We start from the raw sequence: 23,596 nt of genomic DNA, 5'->3' as shown, positions 1-23,596 counted from the left end.
AATATTTGCAGTCTACATTATATTCAAAAGTTACAATGTGCTTAATTCAAATCTCATTATGTACTTATTCAGTAATATAAACCTCAAATTTAAGTTTTGACTTAAGAAGTGAGTCATTTCAGGTAATCTTAATGAATCTAATGGTATATAGCATGTAAAAGCTTCAAAGTTCACATGACCAAGATTCAAATTTTAGCTTTCAGATTACTTACAAATATTTTATATGATTTTCTATGTAAATTATATGAGATCTTGTATATTCACATTTCTGCCATATGTAAATATATGTAATAGATATCTTTCTTATAAGCAGTTTATTTAAATATTTTTCTGTCTTATTTTCCCACCAGTATTCTACCTTATTCTACATATTTTGTATTTCTAAAATCTCAAATCAAAAAGGTATTTAATCATTAGCTCTCTATTAAAGATTATAGTATGTGTATATATTTCTTAACTTACTGATACCGCTCTTTTATTAATCTTACATATTAAATATTTTATTTATTGTGAATTTCTGTATTATTCATTTGATGTTTACTCTTATTAATTCTAGTATTACACACAATCTCTACTATATATAAAATAATTTCTGCTTGTTTAATTTGAATGTATGTTTTTAGCCTTTGTGAACCTCTGTTGTGATCTAAGCTTCACATCCCTAACATCAGAATTTGATTACAGCATGTGAAGATAACTCACAGCACACAGCAACCGCTAATTTCCTCTGTAAGTTTCTCATTCTTCTTAGTTCTTTTAAGCTGTTCTAATCAGTAACAATCATCTAACTTTCCTTCTTTCCATTAATGTATACACGGAGAGCTAGGAATCCTACAACATAAGCTATTAACATTCAGCAAAATGTAGGCAAATTAAATATGAGCAACAGCTTAATATAAAACATTACTATAGATTTTGTTTTACAAATTCTTCACTTCTAAGAAAAGAAAAAAACGATGTTTTGAGTAGATTTCTCACATATATACTTGAAAACAAAAGAAAGAAAACAGACATCAGTGATGAACTTTGACATAGATTTTCTTCAGAACAGCTTAAGTAGGGAAGAAGCCAGCATTCTGACACACATAGAACATTCTTTTGTTCGCAAGCTGTGTCTAAGTGTTACTTGCTTCATAAATGACCTGTGAAAGGAATGTGCTACTCAGGAACAAAGAACACAAAATCACTAGCACTAATTCTTCTAATTAGCATATTACTTAGATCTAACATTCAGTTAACTCAGCAATGCACATGTTAAGCAAAGATGAATAAATACAATGAAATTCTTAACTTATATAGTCTTAAAGTTACCAGTTCTACTGGTTATAATTTAATGATATTCTTATACAGGAAGTATTTGTTTAACATTTAGAAATACACTTTTAAGTTTAGTTAAATGAAACATATTGTCTTTCACTGTAAATATAACAAAACAGTAAAACTAACCGTTCATATTCCTCATCATGAAAAATGTTTTTGCTTAAACTATAAATACATACTTACATATATTTTGAAGTTTAAAGCCTAGTACAAACCTTATACTTAAAAGGAAAATCTATTGTTTCAGAAAATAAAAGTCTTGCAATCAGAGAGTAAAAGTCACTTGTTTTTAATCGTTTTAATTTAAGAAACAGTTTTCCAGGAATTCAACTTAATCTGTCTCTTGAGGGATATACTGTTCCACTCAATTTCTTCAGTATTATTAAGGAATTTATTGCTGTTAACAAAAGTGGATGCCTTTTCCAGCATGTTAAATATTTTGGTTTCTTTGGAAAATACCAAGGTAGCTTTAATATTGTTCTTTTTAAGTTCCTTAATCAGTGGCAAACAGGATTTTCTTCTACTCTTTACTTTACTGGAATAATCATTGTCAAATCTGACTATATGTTCGCCTATTTTAATAGGTGGTTTGGACCATGCAGTTTTTAATATTTGATATTTTTCTAATCTAGATATGAACTTAACTATAATTTGACAACTCAGTAGCAACACAGATAGAATAATGAAGGCAGATATAAGGAGAGCAACAATGATAGTTAATAAAGAAGATTACTTCAGGGAATGTACAACTTGTTGAAAGATGTAATATTTTATTCTGAAGTTAGCAAAAATTATGTTAATAAGGCATACAGGCAGATAGACTCTTAGTTGTAGAGTTATTTCATTGAAGGTATTATTTCTGAGCATTTGTATGATTTTTTCAATACTTCTAAATTGAAAACAGGCAAATTGTTTGGTGTTCCTAAGATACACAAAAATGAAGCAACCCACCCACAGACTGATAGTGTCAGCACTGGCTTCCAAATTGGAAACAGTTTTAAAATTTGTGGACAAGGCATTACTTACATTAGTACAAGTCCCCTCTTTCATTAGGGATTCTTTTGACTTCCTTGAAAAAATCAAGGATGTCAGCTGGATAAAGAAGATTTACTGGTCACTGTAGCTGTTCATTCTTTAAATACATCCATCCCACATGAAGTTGGCATTGAATGGGCAGGATTCATGTTGAAAACAAGTAATGACTATGCGGTGGTAGAAGTCAAGTTTTTAACAGATCAGGTCTTGTATCATCTGCGGTGGTGCAGCGGTAGCGTTGTTGCCTCACAGCAAGAGGTTCTCCCATTTGATTCTCTGCTGGAGTGCAGGGAGTGCCTTCTGTGTGGAGTCTGCATGTCCTCCCCATGGTTGGGTGGGCATTCGAAAGACATGTGTAAATGGGCATGCCTTCGTTGAAGGTTGAACTTAGAGCTGGCACCTCGGCATTTGTGAAAAATCTACTGCCAATCATTAGCGGACCGGAGTTCCGCTGTGGCGACCCCTAACTGAGAAAAGCCGAAAGATAAACGACAACAATTGATCAGGTCTTGTCTAATATTTTTTTTATGTTTGGAGGGAGTTATTGCCATCAAGTTAGAGGGGTGGCAATAGGTGTATGTGTGGCCCCAAAGTATGCCAGTTTAGTTATTACCTACTTGGAAACCTATATACCTCCGTCAATAGAGGAATACAGGAAGGTTTGTCCTTATTTTTGCTTTATTGGTGACCTGTTTTGATATGGAAGGGCATAACCAGTGAATTGAAGTAATTTGTGGGGAGAATGAATAGAACTACAGATTTTTTGAACTTCTCTTATAGTTTTCACAAATCCAAGTTTTTTTTTTTTTTTGATTTAGAGGTACAAAACAGTAGTGACAACAGACTGAGTACAATTATTAGTTATAAGAAAATTTCTAGTAATGCACTTTTGCATTACTTCAGTATGCACCCTTCATACATGAAACATAATATCATAAAAGGTCAACAGGTAAGGCTTAAGAGATTAACTATGGACACTGAAAGCATAGACAACTTTATACAGGCTTTACACCACAGATTTATAGAAAGTGGGTATCAGGAGGACACTATTCAGATAAGTTTTATGCAAGATTATACAGAGAAGATCAAATGTAGGGTAAATCATAGCAACCCTTGAGAGTGGTCTTTTTCCATGCCTCTATTTTTTCATTGGATAGTGTAGCCATTAAAAAGTCATTCACAATAATTGGAGAATACTTGAAACAAGTGAGGAAGTTAAAAGAGTAGTGGGTGACAAGCCTTTTTTCTATCCATGAAAAAGCCAGTAATATAAAAACATTTTGGAAAGAGAGACAAGGGAACATCACAAAGAAGATAAAGGAGGAACATATAAATATTTCAGTTGTTCTCAGTGTGGGTGGATTTTAGAAAGTCCATTTTTCCTAATGTAAGAACAGGGAAAACATATCCTGTACCAGGGTTTCTTCTACATGCAACTTGAAGTATGTGGTTTACCTTGCTAAGTGCTACACGTGTGATGCTTTTTGTATTGGAAAGACCAACAGGGAACTTAAAAAAAAGAATTTTTGAGCACCAGTATGCCATAAGAATCAAAAACAAAGGGAATGCTTTAGGCAAACATTCCATAGTGGTGTCGAAATTTAAAATATATATATATTTTTTGTGTTATTGACCATGTTCCAAGTAGCTTCAATGGAGATAGGGATAATGAACATGAATTCCATGCATGTTATGAGCCTGGGCCCAACAATATGGATTACAAGGTGGTTTTAACTAGGAACCAGCACAGTAACAAGTGTATTTTCTATCAGATGGATCTGTTAATTTTTTTCAGTTGTGCTTGACTGAGTAATTAATACTTGCCCATGTAATATAGGAAAGTCTTATTTAAGTGTTGATTTTATGTTAACAAATGTTCTGAAGAAGGCCAGTTGGCTAAAAATGCTCAACATCTATTAAACCTGTTGAAATTATTTCTTCTCCACTGGTGTTTTTTTTTTTTTTTTTTGGTATAATTGAACATGGTGATACGTTTTCTTTCTTTGTTAAGGATTGTGTCTGAGCTAGTTTGTGCCCATGCAGAGATTTTCTTCTCAGAAAAGACCTTTTCTGTGGTTGGTTAAGCCACTGACTTTCTTCTTTTTGGTAATGTTTGTGATGCTGCCTCCTCCAATTCTCCTGCTGCTTCTTTCTGGCCTTCTCCCTTCTAATTCCTCCCAACATACTGAACTAGTTTGCACAGCCAACATTATGTTATTTAGATTTATGAATCACATAAGCAGTGTGTTATTTCTTGAAGGTTCCTTTTTTAAGCAGGAAAGTTGTACTTCTGAGTGGGCCCTATTATAGAAGAACAATATAAGTAATATTACACTTACATCATTAAGACAGGTTTGAAGAGAGTACTGGGAAGAGGTGGGACAATTGAGATATGTGTGAACTAGTAATATAGCTGTGGGCCTGTGTGCGAGTGTGATGTAGAGCTTGTAGTCAGATAATGGGACTAGAGTGGGAAGTGAGACATCCAGAGGATGGGAACTGAGCATGAGCTATAGCTAGTAAGGATGGGGGACAGGAAGTTTGGAAGAGAATTTGGGATGAAGTAGTTATAAGAAGAGAACAAATGGAGTGAGAGAAAGGTGCTGAGTGAGTAGAGATAAAAATGCATGGGAAGAGTAGAGAAGGGGGGGGCAAGATCTAGGCTTGGGAAAGATAAGTAGGATAAGCAGAGCACAAGTAAAGAAGGCCAAGCAGAACACAGGCAAAGTGAGAGAATGGCTGACAGGAATTATGCCCGGGCAGATAGGGGGTAAATGGTTCTTTAAAGTTCTGACAACTGTGGGGATGGAACAGAGGAGGGATCAACAGGATAAAACTAAGAGGGAGATGAGAAAGGAAGAGCAGCATGTTAAGAAGAATGAGTGGAATAAAAGGCAAAAGACTCAAAAGTGGACAGTACTGTGGAATGCTACCAAGGAGAGTACAAGACGAATGGGAAAGGTTCCGCTGCATTATAGAGAGGTGTAGCTGGCAGGAACAGTGAGGAAGGGTTGAGGTTGTCTAGCTGGTGTGGGAGATATTGCAGGTAGAAGATGTGATGACATGGAGAAGGAAATTAGGCAAGAAAGGAAAGCTAGTGTGATTACAGAAGAAGGAGTTTTGGTGATTAGATACTCGGAACCAAGAAGATTAACAGACTTTTCTAGAGAAACAGGAGAGACAAATTTACAGTTAAACTAGTCTTAGGGATTTGAGTTACTAAGACATGGCTGAAGGTGACCAAGATGGAGATGAGGTGGATTCATGTTATTTTTTTGCAAATCCTGCCTGCCAGCCATCAGATTCTATCTCACTCAACTGGCCCCTTCATTCCCCAGACTGGTGAGAGCTAACTGAGAGGGACTGTTATTTAGATAGCTATCAGGAGTGGTTCAGGTTTTTGTTATTTACTACCTTAACCTCACTGTACATGCCTGGTAACACAGCTAAGATTTGGCATGCACTGGGTGTCAGCAAGAGCATGTCAACTGCACCAGTGAGTACCATAACCTCTCAGAAGTGAGCTGCTCTGCTTCTATTGAAGCTAGAGTTCCTGTGGGGTTTCCGGCCTTCACTAAGGATTCAAACCCAGGAATGTGTGTCCAAGGCATGTGGTTCTACACCCATCCCCTGAGGAGATGTGAGCTGGCAAAGGTGCACCACTCCTTTCCTCCATTTTACTAGTTCCAACCAATACCTAATCTGCTGATCAAACTCATGTTGCCTTGGCATTAGTTAAGGTTTTATCCCTGAATATCAATGGAGCAGTGATGAATTTTCAGAGGAAACAGTAGGAAGCACAGTAAGAAAGTTGGAATAAAAATGTCAGGATAAGCATTAACACCCAGTTCACCAAGAAGGAGGGGATTAGGAAGTGTAACAACTGGATGTGGCAGTGCTGAAGGGAGAATGGTTGGGATTGGTAGTAGAGGGTGAGAAGACCTAGCAGAGAGATCTGCTCTCTGGCAGGATAGGTACCATCTTAGCTGAGAAGGACATTGGCGTTCAAAGCTGGGTTGGAAACGTTCTCACCCAGACTGTAATTTTAAACTATAATGGCCGAGGAGAGATGGTGTCATACAGGCAGTTAAGAGGAGTAGGTATGTAGCCACTAAGCAGTGGGAGATTATAGGGACTGAATGTTGCTGAGAAATGAGCAAGAGAGACTCAGTGTACAGCTGTATAAGGAATAAGGGAAGGAGACTAGGGATATTGCAGACAGTGATACAAGGACGGAAGGGTGGACTTTGCTGGTATTACAGAAATATAATCTTCTTATAATGGAATATGGAATTGCCACAGCACAGGTGGGAGGGAGGTAAGTGTAACAGTGACATACATAAGGAAGGAAAGCAAGTGCAAAGTCTGAGAGATGGAGAAAAACTATCCCTTGAATGGTGTGAGGCACTGGTAAATGTTTGAACCTAGGGCATGTGATCTGTTGGTAAAGGCAGGTGAAGGAGTTGGAGGTGCCATCAAGTTTTTTTTGAGAGAGGAGGAAAAGAGAGTAGGAGTGAGAGTGTCTTTTGGGATTCCAAGGGTCCAAATTGTGATCCTCAAAATAGCAAAACTAAACATGTAAAGATGGAAATGTAAAAGTCCAGTGCTGTAGTACCTCAGAGTGTGTCTCCTACTCCCATATACAGGCATTTAGGAAGTATTATATATAAATACAACCACTCCCCAACATAGACACACTAGGAGTGCAAGGGAAAACTGTCCCTTCATAATACTTTAACAGTATTAAAAAAGGTTTTTGAGGTTTGATATCATTTCTTTGCTGATTGCACTTTATTCTTCTTAGTTTCAGGACTCACTGTTTTGAGGATTACGATTACCATCCTCAAACTTTCAGGGGCGCCCCATAGCAATACCTGCAGAATAATACTTGAATTAAAAGAGCACATTCTTTTTATTTATTTTTTTTATTTTTATTTTACATTTGTTGACCGGGCTAGTCTAGCTGGAATTATTTCCATTTTCAGTAGAGGCCCGGGGAGAAAAGCTCCAGAAGATATACAAAAACATACATTTGAAGTAATATACAAGAAAATTACCAGGATAAATGGAGAGACAATAAAACAAAGTTAGTATACAAAAACTATTTACAAGTGGGAAGAGATTTCATTTCCTATAAACAAACTAAACTACTGAGAAGCATAAATCAGGGAAAGGTGGTAGGGAGAGGAAGTGGGAGAAAAAGTAAGAGTCTAGTAAAAAAAGAAAGGATATGAAAGGATTAAGCAAACTTTCAGAGAAGAGGGAGAGAAGTAAGTGAGAGAAGGGATAGTTGTTCAGCGAAGAGGGAGAGAGATATGGGGGTAATAAGGAGATAGAGTGGGGTAGAAGTTTAGTCAGGTTTAGTGCAGGAACAGAGCCAGTGGTTTTTCAAGTGTTCTTTTATTCTTTGTTTGAAGAGGGCAATGATGAGATTAGTGTTATGTCACTAGGTAGTAGGTTCCAGTTCCTTCCTACTGTGCTAGAGAAAAGAGAGTCACCAGCTGAGTTATTGGACTTTGTTAATTTAGCCATAAGTTTCCTAGAGGAACGAAGGAGTTAAGATTATTGTAAGGTATTAAAAGTTCTGAGAGTATGGGGGTGTTTGTAGGCTGGTACAATATTTTGTGGGCAATGTTTAGTTGGGTGATGAGCAGAAGGTTTTGGAATTCCAGCCAGCCTAGTTGTTTCAGGTTATTACAGTGGTGGGTTCTGAAGGGGTTGCTAGTGGCGAAGCGGGCGATGCTATTATAGCATATGGTGAGTTTGTTGAGGTTTGTTTTCTTAAGGTTGGTAAATATAGGTGAAGCATAGAGAAGTGTTGACAATAGATGGGAGTGGGCAATCTTGGCTCGAGCAGATTCAGTTAGGAAGGGTTTAATTCGGTATAGGGATCCTATTTTTCTGTTGACTGATTTAATAGTGTTGTTAATGTGTTGATCAAAAGAGATTATTGTCAATGGTTATTCCTAACAGTTTTGTTGTAGGATCGGGTGTGATAGCTGTAGCATTATTAGAGGTAATGGTGAAGTGTAAGGAAGGGGATCGGGTGGTGGGAGTAAAGAGTAGAAGTTTGGTTTTTTTGGCATTTAGTAATAGGGAACGTTTATAGAACCATGTTTCAACTGCATTGAAGATCATTTGAGTGCGTGAGCAGAGTTCAGAAGGAGAGGTACCAGAGCAGATAAGGGTAGAGTCATCTGCATATTGGATGCAGGTAGCTTGAGGGATTGCAGAGTGGAGATCATTAATGAAAAGGGAGAATAGAAGTGGCCCAAGAATAGAGCCTTGAGGGACACCAATGTTTATGGGTAGGAGAGAAGAGAGTTGATTGCCCCATAGGACTGCTTGTTGCCTGTTGCTTAGGTATGCTTTGAACCATTTAGTGGCAAGGTTGTCGAAGGAGAGGGACTCAAGTATGTTAATTAAGGTGGAGTGGTTGACCATGTCAAATGCTTTGGAGAGGTCAATAAAGAGAGCAGAAGAGAGAAGGTTGTTATTGCGATTCTTATTGATGGTTTCTACAAAGGATAAGAGAGCAGTAGTAGTACTGTGATGCGGTCTAAAACCATGTTGACAGTTTGCTATTATGTTGTGCAGGGTGAGATGCTGTAGGAGTTGCTGGTGAATACATTTTTCCATAATTTTTGCTATTGGGGAAAGGAGAGCAATTGGTCTGTAGTTAGAGTGGTCGATAGAGTTACCCCCTTTATGTAATGGAATAATATGGGAAACCTTCCAGATCTCAGGGATGGTTCCTTCTTGGATTGTTCTATTTATGAGTATGGATATAGGGTATGCAATCACTTTGGCAGCCTTTTGGAGGTAGAGATGGGAGATTGTCTGCAGAAGGAGTACCAGGTTTAAGTTTGTTAAGAAGTTTATAGATAAATGATGTGGGGATAGGTTGTAGTGTAAAGTTATAAGATGGGTTCTTAGGGATACTAGGAGGGGAGACATAGTTGTTGGTCATTTGTTTGGCGAGGGTTTGGATAGAGTCAATAAAGAAAGAGTTAAAAGTATTAGCAATTTGGTGGGGGTTGTCTGGGTCAGCGTTAAGAGTGGTTGGAGTTTTGGTGGTTCCTGGGGAAAGGAGTTTATTAATGGAAGACCAAAACTGTTTGGGGTTGTTTTGGTTTGTTTGTTGGAGTCTACAGTAATAGTTTTTGTCAGTAATAATTGCTTTTTGTCAGATTTCTAAGCTGACGGAAGTGGATGAGATCTGGGTTATTTCTATGGTGTCTCCATGAAGCCCATACTTTATTTCTGGAAAGGATTAAGTTTTTGGTTTCTTTAGAGAGCCAGGGTGCAGTGTGTGGTTTCATTCTGACAGTACGTTCTGGGGCATGTTTATTAAGAATGGATAGGAAGGTAGTATTAAAGTATAATACTGCATTGTCCAGAGGAAGTGTTTTTAAGGGTCCCAGTTACATGAATTTAGTTCAGCTTGAAATAAATCTATGTTAAAGTGTTTGGTTGAGCGAACTTTTCTAGTGTTTGGGAGATTTGAAAATTCAATTTTGTGTCTAGTAATATAAGTCAGACAGTGGTCACTGATAGCATCTGGCAGGGTTCCTACATCATAAAATTGTTTGTCTTTGTTTATAAGTATCCAGTCAAGAATGCTGTCTTTATTATTAGGTTTATTGATTCTTGTGGTGGAGGTCATGGTTTGGGAGAAACTATAGAGGTTAATGTGAGAAGTAGGATTTTCAGCATTAATACTATTCCAGTCTATGTTGAAGTCACCAAGAATGACAGTTTCTTGGGGCTAAGTTGTGGATACCCAGTTGAGAAAGGCTTCTAAGGTGGGTATATTGTTGCCAGGAGGTATGTACATACATATTATGTAAAGTGCTTTCTTTGAGTTGAGTTGAAGTTTTGTAATAATGATTTCTGCTTTGCTATATGGAGTTGGGTCTACAGGCAGAGTGGAGATATTTAAATGATTCTTATAGAGGATTGCAACTCCACCACCCTTACGTTTTAAACGGTCAAGTCTAGTGATATTATAGCCGGGTGGTAAAATGGCAGTATCTTTGGTGTAAGGTTTTAGCCAGGTTTCAGTGAGGCAAAGGATATCGAAAGAGTGGGTGTCTAGGAGTGCATGAAGGTGAGATACTTTGTTATTTAAACTTTGAATATTAAGATGACCTATTTGGAGAGTGTTATTAGTTTTTGGTGTAGGAGTTTGGGAAGAGGGGTTTCTTGGTCCTGGGTTGGGATGGATGTCTCCATCTTGTAAGGTGAGATAAATAAGTTTAGTTAATGAGTTGTTTATTAGGTGGATTTGGAGCTTTAATTTTTTGTCAGTAGTTGGGACATAATTTATATGGGAGAGTCTATGATATTTAGATAGATGGTATCTAGGGGTGTAAGAAATGATGGGGTATGATTTGAGAGTAGTAGAAGGGTAAGTTAAAGTTTGTTTTTGTATGTGGGTAGGTTGGATAAGAAGTTGATTTTCAAAGAAGGTAAGATGGTAGACTGAGACCAGGATAGTTAAGAGTAAGAGTGAGACTATAGGTATAGTAAAATGAGTGGTAGGCATTGTAGAGGTAAGGTAAGGAAGAGGTAAACAATAGAAAAAAGGTAAGTAGCAGGTTTTTAGGAATTAAAATATGAAGGTAGTAGAGTAGGGATAGTGTGAGATAGGATTATGGAATCCTGAGAGTAAGATGAGAGTAAGATATAGAGAGAAGTAATAGGTTGAAAATACAAGCGGAGGGTAAAAGGTCAGGGAAAGGATATAGGTTTAGAAGGGGGAGTGGTGAGGGGTGGGGTTTAGGAAAAGAGAGGGAAGAAATGAATAATGCTGATAGGATGGTAGAGGTAGGAGGAGTGTCTAGAGTGGTATAAGTGTAGGACCCCTGGGGTGGGTGGGAATTGGGGGTAGGGAGGGCGGAGTGAGCCAAGAGGCGAGCGGTAGAAACAACAGGAGGAGAAGCAGGAGGAGAAAACAATCAGAGATACAGGTAACTGTAGGTAAGAGAGGTAAGACGTGAGTATGAGAAGTTTAGTATGGTACAGAAGCAAAGGAATGAGTGGTAAAGTAGGGAAAAAATAGTGTTTAAACACAGAGTAGAAGTAGGAGGATAAGCAGATCAAGAATAGTACAGTATAGAACAATTTGCTGGGGTAGGAAGGCGGAGAGGCGGTGTAGGAGGATGGAATGAGGATGAAGATAGAAAGTGGAGGAAATATATTACATATACCGAGGTAGGACAGAGTAGAGGGGTAAAGAAGGAGTAGGATAAGGGTGCCACCTAGTGGGCAGATCTGGTAAGTGTAGGAAAGTGAGTGAGAGAGCTGTTTAGAAAAGAAGTATAGATGGTGAGATGCAAGGTAAGAAGTAAGTTAGTGTAATTAACAAGGAGTGTAGGCTATAGGGCAGCTTGAGGGGTAAAGGTAAGGCTGCTGTGTACTCAAGCTAGTAGCTAACTAAAGGGCCCTGATAAAAATAGTAGATAGGGGTCAATTATGCACTTGTAACTGAGTCCATAACATACTTTCTTCCTTCCTTGGAGGTAGGTGCAGTGTGAAAGAGTCAAATAGAAGAGGCCACTGGAGATTGTAGGGGTTCTTATATCTCCTGGTAGGATTTGGTTTGGACGAGTTCAGGACAAAGCAGAGCTGGGTTCTTTGGGAGAAAAAGGAGATAAATGAAGAGGAGAGAGAACAGTTAGCACAGGTAGCAAGGCAGAGATGCTAGCAGAAGTTAAGATAAAAACATTCACTGTCAGACATAATATTAATGAAATTAAATGCAATTCCTTTACAGATTCTAGGCATGTAGACAAAGTAAGAAATCCATTAGAGGCAATTAAAAGAAGACTATAACTGTCTACTGGGATATAAATACAATGTAGGTGCAAAAGACTTTCAAAATTGTGAGGTAGGTAGTCATTAAAACAGTTTAAACATTGATTGTAAACTTGAGGCTATATGTAAACATCCAAGGTAGCATAGGTAATTATATCTATATATTATACATGATTGTTAAAAAGTATTCGCAGTGCGTGTAAGCTGAGTTTACACACCCTGGTGTAAGCAGGTATAGAGGGATCCCTATGAGGTCTGAATACGTGTGTGGCGTATTTAAACAAGCCGTGTAAGATTGCAATGGCTTAGGAGCTATAATTGCTTTAACAGCTATATTGTTTTCAGAGCTTTAAGCTGTAGTAGCCTAGAACAGTAAATGCTGTTTAGAAATGATTAAATCGTAGCGGCAGTTCGCTATCAATGAACTAGGTGGTTAAAAACATCAGAATACGCAGACATAGCTTCCACGTGTGGGGGGGGGGTGCAATATTAATAGCCAAGTAAAATACAAGGCCTTTAATGTTATAGTTTGTGGGTGTCCAACCGAAAAGGCGGAAAAAAGGTTCTCGTGGCGCTGTATCAGTAGCCGTGAAGGCTGTTAACGCACAGTATGCGATGTCTGACTCATGTATCTTTGCAATTAAGTTTCCCCACTTGTTACAGGAGGGGGCCAATAACAAAAAACAGGGAGAAGCTGTAAAACCACCTCCGTTTTTAAAACCACCTCCTCTGTTTTTTTCCCTCTAGTCTCCATCTTTGGTACAATACATTGTTACATGGAGCTATCTCACAGGTCTTTTTCTTTTACTATACTTCCTCACAATTTTTCATTCTTGATGTTTTTTTTTTAATTTTTTTTTTTTTTATTTAACATTTGTTAACTGGGAAAATCTGACTTGGAACAAAGCCAATTTTCAGTGGAGGCCTGAGCAGAAACACTCCAGATTCATGCCTTTGTAATGTGGGAGGAAACCGGAGTGCCCAGAGGAAACCGACATGAATGCAGGGAGGACATGCAGACTCCACACAGAAGGCACTCCAGCTGAGAATCGAACCAGAGAACCTCTTGCTGTGAGGAGACAATGCTACCCCTGCACCACAGCGCTGTCCTAATTTTATATATTTGACTCACATTTTATCTTATAAATTTCTTTTATATCACATCCTCACCTTGGTTTTCATTCTTGGCTTTATTCATGTTTTATCTTACCTACATCTTTTTGCCAGTTAATACTTTTATCTTTGCACGAGTAATATTACTTGTTCTGCACAAGCCCACAGCTTTTGAAAAGGTCAAACTTGTTTTTCTTGTTTCATCATTTTGTTCTGCTATAAACCACTCTATCTCTTATTAGTGAATCATACTGACTCACACCGTTTGGCTCTCTTCTTCAGCTCAGCAACATATATTGTCTCAGTAGGACAATACAGAACAAGAGACAAACAAAAGGCAAATTCTTTATAGACTCGCAATATTTCTAGCTAGTGTTGCTATTCTGTTTTTTTTCTCTTCAAGGAAAGTAAAAAAGTTAAATATACCTAAGGTGTCTTCCACAGTGGCATGCAGGAGTGTAGCACACTGTACCTTTTCTCATCTCTGTGGTATTACACACAGTGAAGAATAAACTGAACATATACAGTATGGTGAAGGAATTCCAAAGGGTTACAGTTGAAACATTTCTGCTGAGAATTCTACGTCTGTACTTATAAATATGTAAACAAAAGTCAGTTCCTTCCTTTCTGCACATATATCTCTTCAGTTGGGAAAAATACATTTCTAGCTATGACGGCATGTAATGTCAGGATAATAATAGGCAATACAGAGATATTGAGGATGTGATTGTTGTATGTGGTGTAAGCTGTAATGAGGTCTTTACAGCAAGCTGAATTCTTCTGTAACTTCTGTTACCAAACAATGTGCTAATCACTATAGGTAGCTCATTAGCATTATTTACTTCATATTCTGCATCTTTTTAAAGCTAATATATATATGTATGTAATGTATATGTATATATCTATGTATATATATATATATATATATATATATATATATATATATATATAGATCTAGGACTATTGAACGAAAGTTCAATAGTCCAAATCCACAATCACCGAACACACTTTAACGAAAGCGCTTTCATTGAAAAAGTGCTTTCGTTAAAGTGCGTTAAAAAAAAACCCAAAAAACAATAAATCTACTTTTATGCAGGGGGGCTGTGCCCCCACACCCCCTTACTTTAATATTCTCACTCCAAGATCACACTACAGTGAGGAAAAGGGAATATTCCCGGACCGTAGTACAATCTCCACAACAGTTATTCCCTCACAACTCCTGCTAGCTGCAGGCATACTTCCGCGAAAGTGCTTTTTCGGTAAAAAGCACTTTTGCGGAAGTGTGCCCGGCTGTTTGCCCTTCGGTGAAAAGTTCCTTTGAGGATCAGTACCAATCTCATGTATATATATATATATATATATATATATATATATATATATATATATATGGGTCTAATTTGTTTTGTTGAATCTCATTTCACTGAATTTAATTTCACCCCAACCACATTGCTGAAAACCCAAATTACTGAATCTCATTTCACTAAACTGAACTAACCCAGCCCACTGGGGATGCACAAGCCAGTGCATTTCTTTGTGCCAGTCCCAAGCCCGGATAAATGGGGAGGGTTAAATCAGGAAGGGCATTCGGTGTAAAATTTTGCCAAATCATACATGCAGACAACAGTACAGATATACATACCGGATCGGTCGAGGCCCGGGTTAACAATGACCGCCACCTGTACTGTTGGCCAACAGGGTGCTGGCGGAAATTGGGCTACTGTTGGCCAAAGGAGGAGAAGAGAGAGAAGGCATGCCCAAAGGCAGGTAAAGGCTAGGACTGTGACAGTGAGGGTTGGAACTTTGAATGTTGGCAGTATGACTGGTATAGGGAGAGAGCTAGCTGATATGATGGACCGAAGGAAGGTTGGTATATTGTGTGTGCAAGAGACCAGATGGAAGGAGAGCAAGGCTAGGTGTATCAGAGGCAGTTTCAAATTGTTTTATCATGGTGTGAATGGGAGGAGAAATGGTGTAGGCATTATCCTGAAGGAACAGTATGCTAAGAGTGTTTTGGAGGTGAAAAAAGTGTTGGATAGAGTGATGTTTATGAAGCTGGGAATTGATGGTGTAATGATGAATGTTGTTAGTGCATATGCTCCACAAGTTGGGTGTGCGATGGATGAGAAAGAAAAATTTTGGAGTGAGTTGGATGAAGTGGTGATGACAGTACCCAAGGGTGAAAGACTGGTGATTGGAGCAGATTTCAATGGGCATGTTGGTGAAGGGAACAGAGGGGATGAGGAAGTGATGGGTAGGTATTGTGTTAAGCAAAGGAATGCAGAACATCAGATGGTGGTGGATTTTGCGAAAAGCATGGACATGGCTGTGAGGAATATGTATTTTAACAAGAGGTAGGAGCATAGGGTGACATACAAGCGTGGAGGAAGATGCACACAGGTGGATTATATCTTATGTAGAAGGGCCAGTCTGAAGGAGATTGGAGACTTTAAAGTGGTGGCAGGGGAAAGTGTAGTTAGGCAGCATAGGATGGTGCTTTGTAGGATGACACTGGTAATCAGGAAGAGGAGGATGAGTGTGAGGGCAGCACCAAGGATCAAATGGTGGAAATTGAAAAAGGGTAATTGCGAGGTGATGTTCAGGGAAGAGTTAAGACAGGCACTGGGTGGCAGTGAAGAGTTACCGAATAGCTGGGTAACTACAGCAGAGCTAGTAAGAGAGATGGCTAGAAAGGTGCTTGGTGTGACATCTGGAAAGAGGAAGGAGGACAAGGAGACCTGGTGGTGGAATGAAGAAGTACAGGAGAGTATACAGAGAAAGAGGCTGGTGAAGAAGAAGTGGGATTTTCAGAGAAATGAAGAAAGTAGACAAGAGTATAAGGAGATGAGGTGCATGGCAAAGAGAGAGGTGGCGAAGGCTAAGGATAAGGCGTATGAAGAGTTGTATGAAAGGTTGGACACTAAGGAGGGAGAAAAGGACCTGTACCGATTGGTTTGTACGGAAATCATATATTTATAGATATATACACATACATATGTATACCCACATTTCCCTGAAATAACAAATGAAATTCAGTATTTTGAAGCTATAAAGTCGAATTTTTTAAACATAGAAAACTCAGAAGCATGAAATTCAAAATCTCGCACACTGGAGATTTTGAATTTTGCACTACTACTGCACACACACCATCCTCCTCACACACAAACACAAGCTCTCTACTACATAAAAGCATGGGGGCAAGCCACCCTGCACCCCCCCATGTTGGGGGCTATGCCCCCCATACCCCCCCACTTAAATATTCTAACTCCGAGGTCGCACACACACACACACACACACACAACACCACCACACAAGCTACCTTCTGCTCGCACACACACATCACAACAACAAAATACACTAACACACACCACAGCCCCTACCTAAAACCCTTAGCACGCACACACTTATCTGAATCCGTAACCACAGCGGATCCACAGAAGCATGAAATTCAAAACCTCTGGTATTCGAGGTTTTGAAATTTGTGCTTCTGAGCTTTCGCTCTTTTTAGGATTTCACTTTATGGGCTCGAAATACTGAATTTCAACATTTCAGTATTTCGAGCTTCTAAAGTGAGTCTATGTGTATATATATGGGTCTATTTTAGAACACCGACACGCCAGTTCACCGACACACAAACCACCGACACCAGATAACCGACAACACACAAAACCGACAACGCAAAACACCGAACACCATTACACCGACACACTAAACGTAAACAACACATTACACTACATCACATAGCCACTAGCCCTAACCCAAACCCTAACCCTAAGGTCCGACACTACCACACACTCACCCTACCTGCACCCTAACCCTAACTCACTTAACCCACCCCTAACCCTAAGGTCCGACACTATCGCACACTCACCCTACCTGCACCCTAACCCTAACTCACTTAACCCACCCTAAACTAAACTCTGTCACTATCACACACTTACCTTACCTGAACCCTACCTCCCTACCTCCGACACTACCACACACTCACCTATCCCACACCCTAACCCAAAATCCCACAACAATGCACACTTACCTTACCGCTCCTAACTCCATCACAATCGCACACTTACCGAGATGCGCTCACACGTTACCCTACTCGCTCTATCCGCTGTCGGCACATCACCTTTCCGGTAAACTTACCTGTCGGTCATTTCGTCTCCCTCTTCCGTGTGTCAGTCAACTCGATTTTGGCACATCACCTTGTCGGTAAACTTACCTGTCGGTCATTTCGTCTCCCTCTTCCGCATGTCGGTCAATTGCGTTTTCGGTAAATTAAAGTAGACCCATATATATATATATATATATATATATATATATATATATATATATATATATATATATAAGAGGGCTTTAGGGCAAAGTGCTCCATATAAATGCTTATTTTTCTGCTTGTAATAGGTTCATAGGTATGAAGGTAAGTACTAGGCAATCAGTCTGCAGACCAATACAATCCTAGCCTAAAAAAAATTCAAAATTTCTCTCCAACCTTAAGTTAGGCAAGAGACAAGATTGACCATGTGAAAATTTCAAGCTGCCCCTGTGGTTTACCTTGAAAGTGGCAAGTGAGCTACTTTGCTTGACATGTAATGGAAATTGTTCCAGAGATGACAGATATATTGGGATATGAATCCTTCATGCTAATGCTCTTATTTACCTGTTGATGAAGGTTTAGTTCTTTTAACAGAGAATTTGAGGTGCCATTTGTTTTGTGAAGGAAAAGGAAACCAAAGATGGTTGATCTTTCATGGCTGAAAAGGCTAGACACAGATCTCCGCAGAGGAGTCTATTGGAGACTGAATTCATAGAGTGGGTTGCCTACCAGTCTATCTTGATAACTAAGATTTTTGAGGCCACTGATCTTTTGAAGTCTCTCAAGTTGTTTAGACAAATACATGCCAAAAGGTTCATAATATTCAGTAATGGGCCTGATGATATTACGAGTAAAACGGAATTAAGACTTCCTTGGATCTAGAGGAGATGCTTTTGGAAATTAAATCAGCCAAACTGAAGGTTTTCTGAACCACTGTGGAGATATGATGATTAAAGAATAAGGAATTATCAGCAAGAGTGCCTAGACTGCTTATGACAATGTCTGATTCAAGAGGTGTATGATGTATGAAAATGTTTTACTTACCAAAATGAGCTATGAGACCATTGTCTTTCCATCAGTTGTTAACGTGGTTAAACCCATGTTGGAGCAATTGTAAGTCTGTATAAAATCAAATAATACCCAGTTTATAGTCATCTGAAAACTTAGATAAGCATAGACTAGGAATGCTGGCCTGGAGGTCTGATAAATAGATACCAAATAAGAGAGGGCCAAACACTGAGTACCACTGGTAATTTTTTTTCTTTCAGAAGTGATATCTGTGACTTTAACCAAATGGGTTCTGTAAGACAACTAATTAGCTCTTTACCACACAACATAAGGATTTATATTCAGATTTATATGCCTGCCAATAATGCCTACATGGAGAATAGTGTCAAAGGCTTTAACAATATCCTGATATGCTGTGTGTACTACACAGTTGCTATCTACTGTGTTGGTTACCTTTTCAAAGAAGGTAATGAGGTTAAAGAGGCAGGACTTTCCTTTGACAAAGCCAAAGTGATGTGTCCAGGTGTAAGATATTTTCAATGTCCGAATTAATTATTTCTGAGATGATATGCTCCAAAACTTTAAATATAAGGCTAGTGAAACTAATGGGTTTGTGGTTACAAGAGTCCGTAGTTTGGTCTACATTGTACAGTGGCATTGTAATGACTGCTTTCAAGTGGAAAGGCTTAGATTAAAGAGGTTAAGTAGGGGTAAGGACAGGCCATATTGAGCACTGATAATCAGGCAACCTTGTATATTACTGGGAACCATGGATGAGGTGTTCTTAGCTTTTTAGTTTCCCACATTTGGGAAAAATCATAGGGATCAAACCAACTTAAGTCAATGGAAGAGCCTTGCCTTTGGAAAACCACCTTCATGACTGTGGTATTCCTCCTGCCAGGTAAGCAGAGTGCCAGAAGAACTTGTGCCACTGTGATTAAAGGTAGTGGTTGAGATTGTGGAATCTGTGGAATATCTGTAACTGAGGGTGCAGTAAAATTTGCACTAAAATTCTCATCTAAGATATTAGAGTTTCATGGGTGCAGAGATGGTTACTAATCCATCAGCCAAAGAGCCATTTTAAGCCTGGCCAAGCTTACCACAAATTTACCAAAATTTTGTTGACGTGTCAATACCCAAAGGAATTTTTGGAGTAATGATATAGGCTTGTACACATCAAGTATTCACTGTTTGCCCCTGTCCATTAGGGACATTTGTGCCAAACCAGGGGCAAATTTCCCATGAATTGGTCCAAGTTACCTTTAAATATAGTTAGGGTGTTCCAGAGAAGGGACAATCTTTGAGACATGTCCTGTTTATGTCTCAGGTAAGGTTTAGGTCCTTAGAACAAGTATTTCTGATGCTATTTGTTTTGTGGATATACAACAAATCCATCAGTGTGGGGTAAGAGGATGCTTTGTAGATCAATTGCAGTCATCTGCAAACATGGCCAGTGAGAGGCCCTTATTGTTTGTCTTGACTTCACAGAAGTAGATGCCAAAAAGGACAGGTCCCAGCACTAATCTCTGTGGGACTCCACTAGTGACTGACCTCTTTGTACAGGTGTATTCCACTCTCCTAACTTCCTGTGTCCTATCAGTAATCCAGCTGGTTATTCATCGGGTGACATATGGGTTAATGCCTAATTTTGTACATTTATCTACAATGTCAGAGTGTTTTGTCCAGTTTGAGATAGGCAGTATACAGTGTTTTACCCTCATTCATAGCTTTAGTGCCCTTCTTGAAGAAGCCCACCAGGTTACGTAGGCATGGTATGCATTTTACAACATCACACTGGGTAGGGTCCAGTGTGTCTTGACTTCCTATGCCACTGTTTATCAGATTTGTGGTTATTGTTTCCATGGCCTTGCATATGATAATAATTAGACTTAGGTCTGTAGTTCCCCCTGGGGTTCCTTTGTGTTGAGGGATAAGTATTGTAGCCCTCCACTTGCTGGGCATAAAGCCTGTCTGGAGGTTATGGTTAAATAGAGATTCTATCAGGCCTGACAGGTCATATTTCATGCTACTCAGGAGGCATAGGGATCTGAATGGAGAGATGATAAGTCAGCAAGCAAAGGCGAGTAGTATTGCTGGAACGGAATTCATCCTGAAGTCTTGGTGACTACCTTTACTCGGTGGACCCTGTTTTTCACAAAATCTCACCAAAATGACACTGATATATTGACTGTATTTTATATAGCATATATCATGGACAGATGTAGGTTAAAAAATAAAAAAAGATAGCTGGGTCCACAAGACCTAGGATAAAAATATGGCCAATCCTGGTAGGTGCATTTATGCCATGACTGGAAAAAATGACAGTGTAGAATCCTCAAAGAATGGAAACATTCCTACACTGGGACTAGGCCAGGCCCAGGAGGAGGATGGTCTCCTGCTGTAGAAGAAAGTAGCAGTCCAAAAAAAATTCACGAAAACCAATAGGCCAAAAAAGATCCATAAAGACTATAGAGTGGACTATTGAGGATAAGAAAAAAATGATGTATTGTTACTGTTATACAAGAATCCCCAAATTTCCAGACAGAAGATATACAAAAAGATTAAGAGAAAAATTAGATGAAAGAAAAATACTTCCAGAAGAAAAACTGTCAGAAGCTTCAAATAAATAATATTTGTTTATTAATACAACAGATTTATTAAAAACATTATATAGACCAAGAAGCCTTGGGCAATTTGGAAAAAGAAGCAACACAGAAAGTGCAAAAATATAAAGAACAAAATCTAGAAATATGAACATGGGAAAGAAAGAGACATCTGATATGGTACAATATTTATGCAAAGGAGAAAGCCAAATTAATCACTACAAAAAAGGCAGCCCCAAAAATATTCGAAGAGAAATGCAGACAAAGGCATCCAGATATGGAAAATTTCACAATAAAAATAAAATAAAATCACAAAGAGGGAATGTAGAACAGAAGATTAGTAAAGCAGAAATTAAAAAAATAGAAGTTGAAGTTATGGAATACTTGTGTAGTGAAGGATTTAGGGGCTCCTATTAGCAGAGCGAAAGACTGTAATCGCAAATACGGAAAGAGCAACACATATTACACGAAATACGGAAACGCCAAACATTCGAAACAGCGAAAATGGAAATGTCAAAGTGCAATGGTTGGCCCATCTGCGGTATAGCTCCGTAAGGTAAGTGTGCGATATATAGAACTTTAGGGTTAGGATGTGGGTTAAGGTAAGTTAAGAGGTAATGTATATAAGATTTAGTGTAGTGTTAGAAGTAGGGTTTTATTTAGCTGTATGTATGTGTATTATTTATTTGTTTTGGGTGTATGTCTGTAGAGAAAGTGTGCAGTAGTTACGGCCCTTAGGGTTAGGGAGGGGTTATGGATAGTGCATAGATAGTTGTGTATGTGGGGTTTAGTGTAGTGTTGGAAGTAGGGTTTTGTTATATGTATGTGTATTTATTTTTTTGGATGTATGTCTGTAGGGGACTTGTGAAGTAGTTACGGACCTTAGGGTTAGGGAGGGGTTAAGGATAGTGCATAGTTAGTTGTGTTTGTGGGATTTAGTGCAGGGTTAGAAGTAGGGTTTTGGTGCTTTACTTTAGGTTAGAAGCAGGGTTTGGTTAGTGTATGTATGTGGTTTATTTATTTTGTTTGTGTAGGTAGTATGTAGCAGGTGGTGGGGTTGGCCGACTATGACAGTTCGTTATCTTATTTTTCGCTATTTGGTGCGTTCGGGATTTTTGCGGTTCGTGTTATAGGTGTCGACATTTAGGTATTCGGTTAAAGGGTTTGTTGATTTGCTAATATAGACCCAAGAATTTAGTGTAGAAAGTTTAACACAGGTTACATTACAGCATGATGGAACGAAGAGTCCCCAAAGTAAGGAGAAACAAGAGGAGCTGGAGACATCTGAAGAAGAAATATGGACATGGGAAAGAATATTTAAATAAAGGAGAAAGCAAAAATAATTAATACGAATAGAGCAACACCAAAGATATTTGAAGAGAAATACAGGCAAAGGCATCCGGACATTAAAAATTTTACAATACAAAAAATAAAAAAACAAAGAGTAAAAGTAGGAAAGAGGATTACTAATGGAGAAAATAAAGAAATAGAAACTGAGGTTATGGATTACCTGCGAAGTAACAGATTCAGTGTAGAAAATCTAACTCACATAACATCACAGTAAAATAAAGAAATGGATCCCCAAATTAAGGAGAAACCAGTGGCGACAGAAACATCTGATCAGTTGCCATATGAAGATACTTTGGAGCCTTCTACAGGAAACCAGTACAAATGTTCAGTTAGAGTTTCACAGCAAGGGAAGGAACAGGAAACTGTAGAAACTCCGACGCAGTCAATGTTGTGGAATGATAGGCCAGTGAGTTCCCATATGAAAGAGCAGCGGATGGCACGGGATGAAACTGAAGATAATGTGGCCCAGAAAGATCCTCTGGAACTTTTTATAGAATGCCTGCGGGAAATGGAGAACAAAGGATGTGTCCTCAATTTAGAAGAAAATGATCTTAAAGAAGAGTTACTTGATTTAATAGTGATGGGTGGACATATTAAGATCAATGAAAGAAACAAACTACAGAAAGTCAATAAATCCCCAAAAATTAGAAGTTTGATAAAACAAATGAACACCATAATCAAAACTGTTCATAGAAATTCATGCAATATAATAGAAGCAAATAGGATATACTACTGTGCAGCTAAATTAATAACAGATAAAGTCTTCCCACAAAAACACAGGGTAGTAAGGGAAAGGAAGGGGAGAAATCGAATGCCATCATGGAAGTATCGAATAGAGAAAACTATAAAGCAATTAAGACAAGAAGTGTTGCTGTTAGAAGAATATAGAAGAGGGAGGAGATCAACAAAAATACTCGGAAAGATAGACTTGATAAAAACAATGAGCAGTATCAGAACAGATCAGGGTATATCTTGCACTATTACAAATAATAAACTAAAAATCTCAGTACAGGCAGAAAAACTTAGAAGGCATGCAGATAAATATAAAGGAAAAGTACAAAATAAGCAATTTATTGATGACCCAAAAAAAGTTTTATAGAGAATTGGGAAATAAGGTGAAAGGAATTGAAACACCACCAAAAAAAGAATAGATACATTTTCGAGAAATATCTATGAAAATGCTGTGGAAAGTAACAAAGATACTAAATGGATAGCAGAAGAAGTAAAAGAAAGAATAAGGAGTTCAAATGTACAGGATATG

At 38.4% G+C, this 23,596-nt stretch overlaps 1 protein-coding gene and 1 pseudogene across 1 annotated transcript in view; one reads left to right on the top strand and one right to left on the bottom strand.

The window, feature by feature from the left end:
• The window catches only part of LOC122809044 (V-type proton ATPase subunit G 3-like), a 222,758-nt gene that overhangs the window by 50,493 nt on the left and 148,669 nt on the right, over positions 1 to 23,596 (top strand). The gene's annotated exons all lie outside the window — the stretch shown is intronic.
• Positions 19,163 to 19,291, bottom strand: LOC122809837 (annotated as a pseudogene).

This window comes from Protopterus annectens, chromosome 8.part0, assembly GCF_019279795.1.
Source record: "Protopterus annectens isolate FY-2018-M chromosome 8.part0, PAN1.0, whole genome shotgun sequence".
NCBI classification, from domain to species: domain Eukaryota; kingdom Metazoa; phylum Chordata; order Ceratodontiformes; family Protopteridae; genus Protopterus; species Protopterus annectens.
This window is presented reverse-complemented; position numbering and strand designations above follow the sequence as displayed.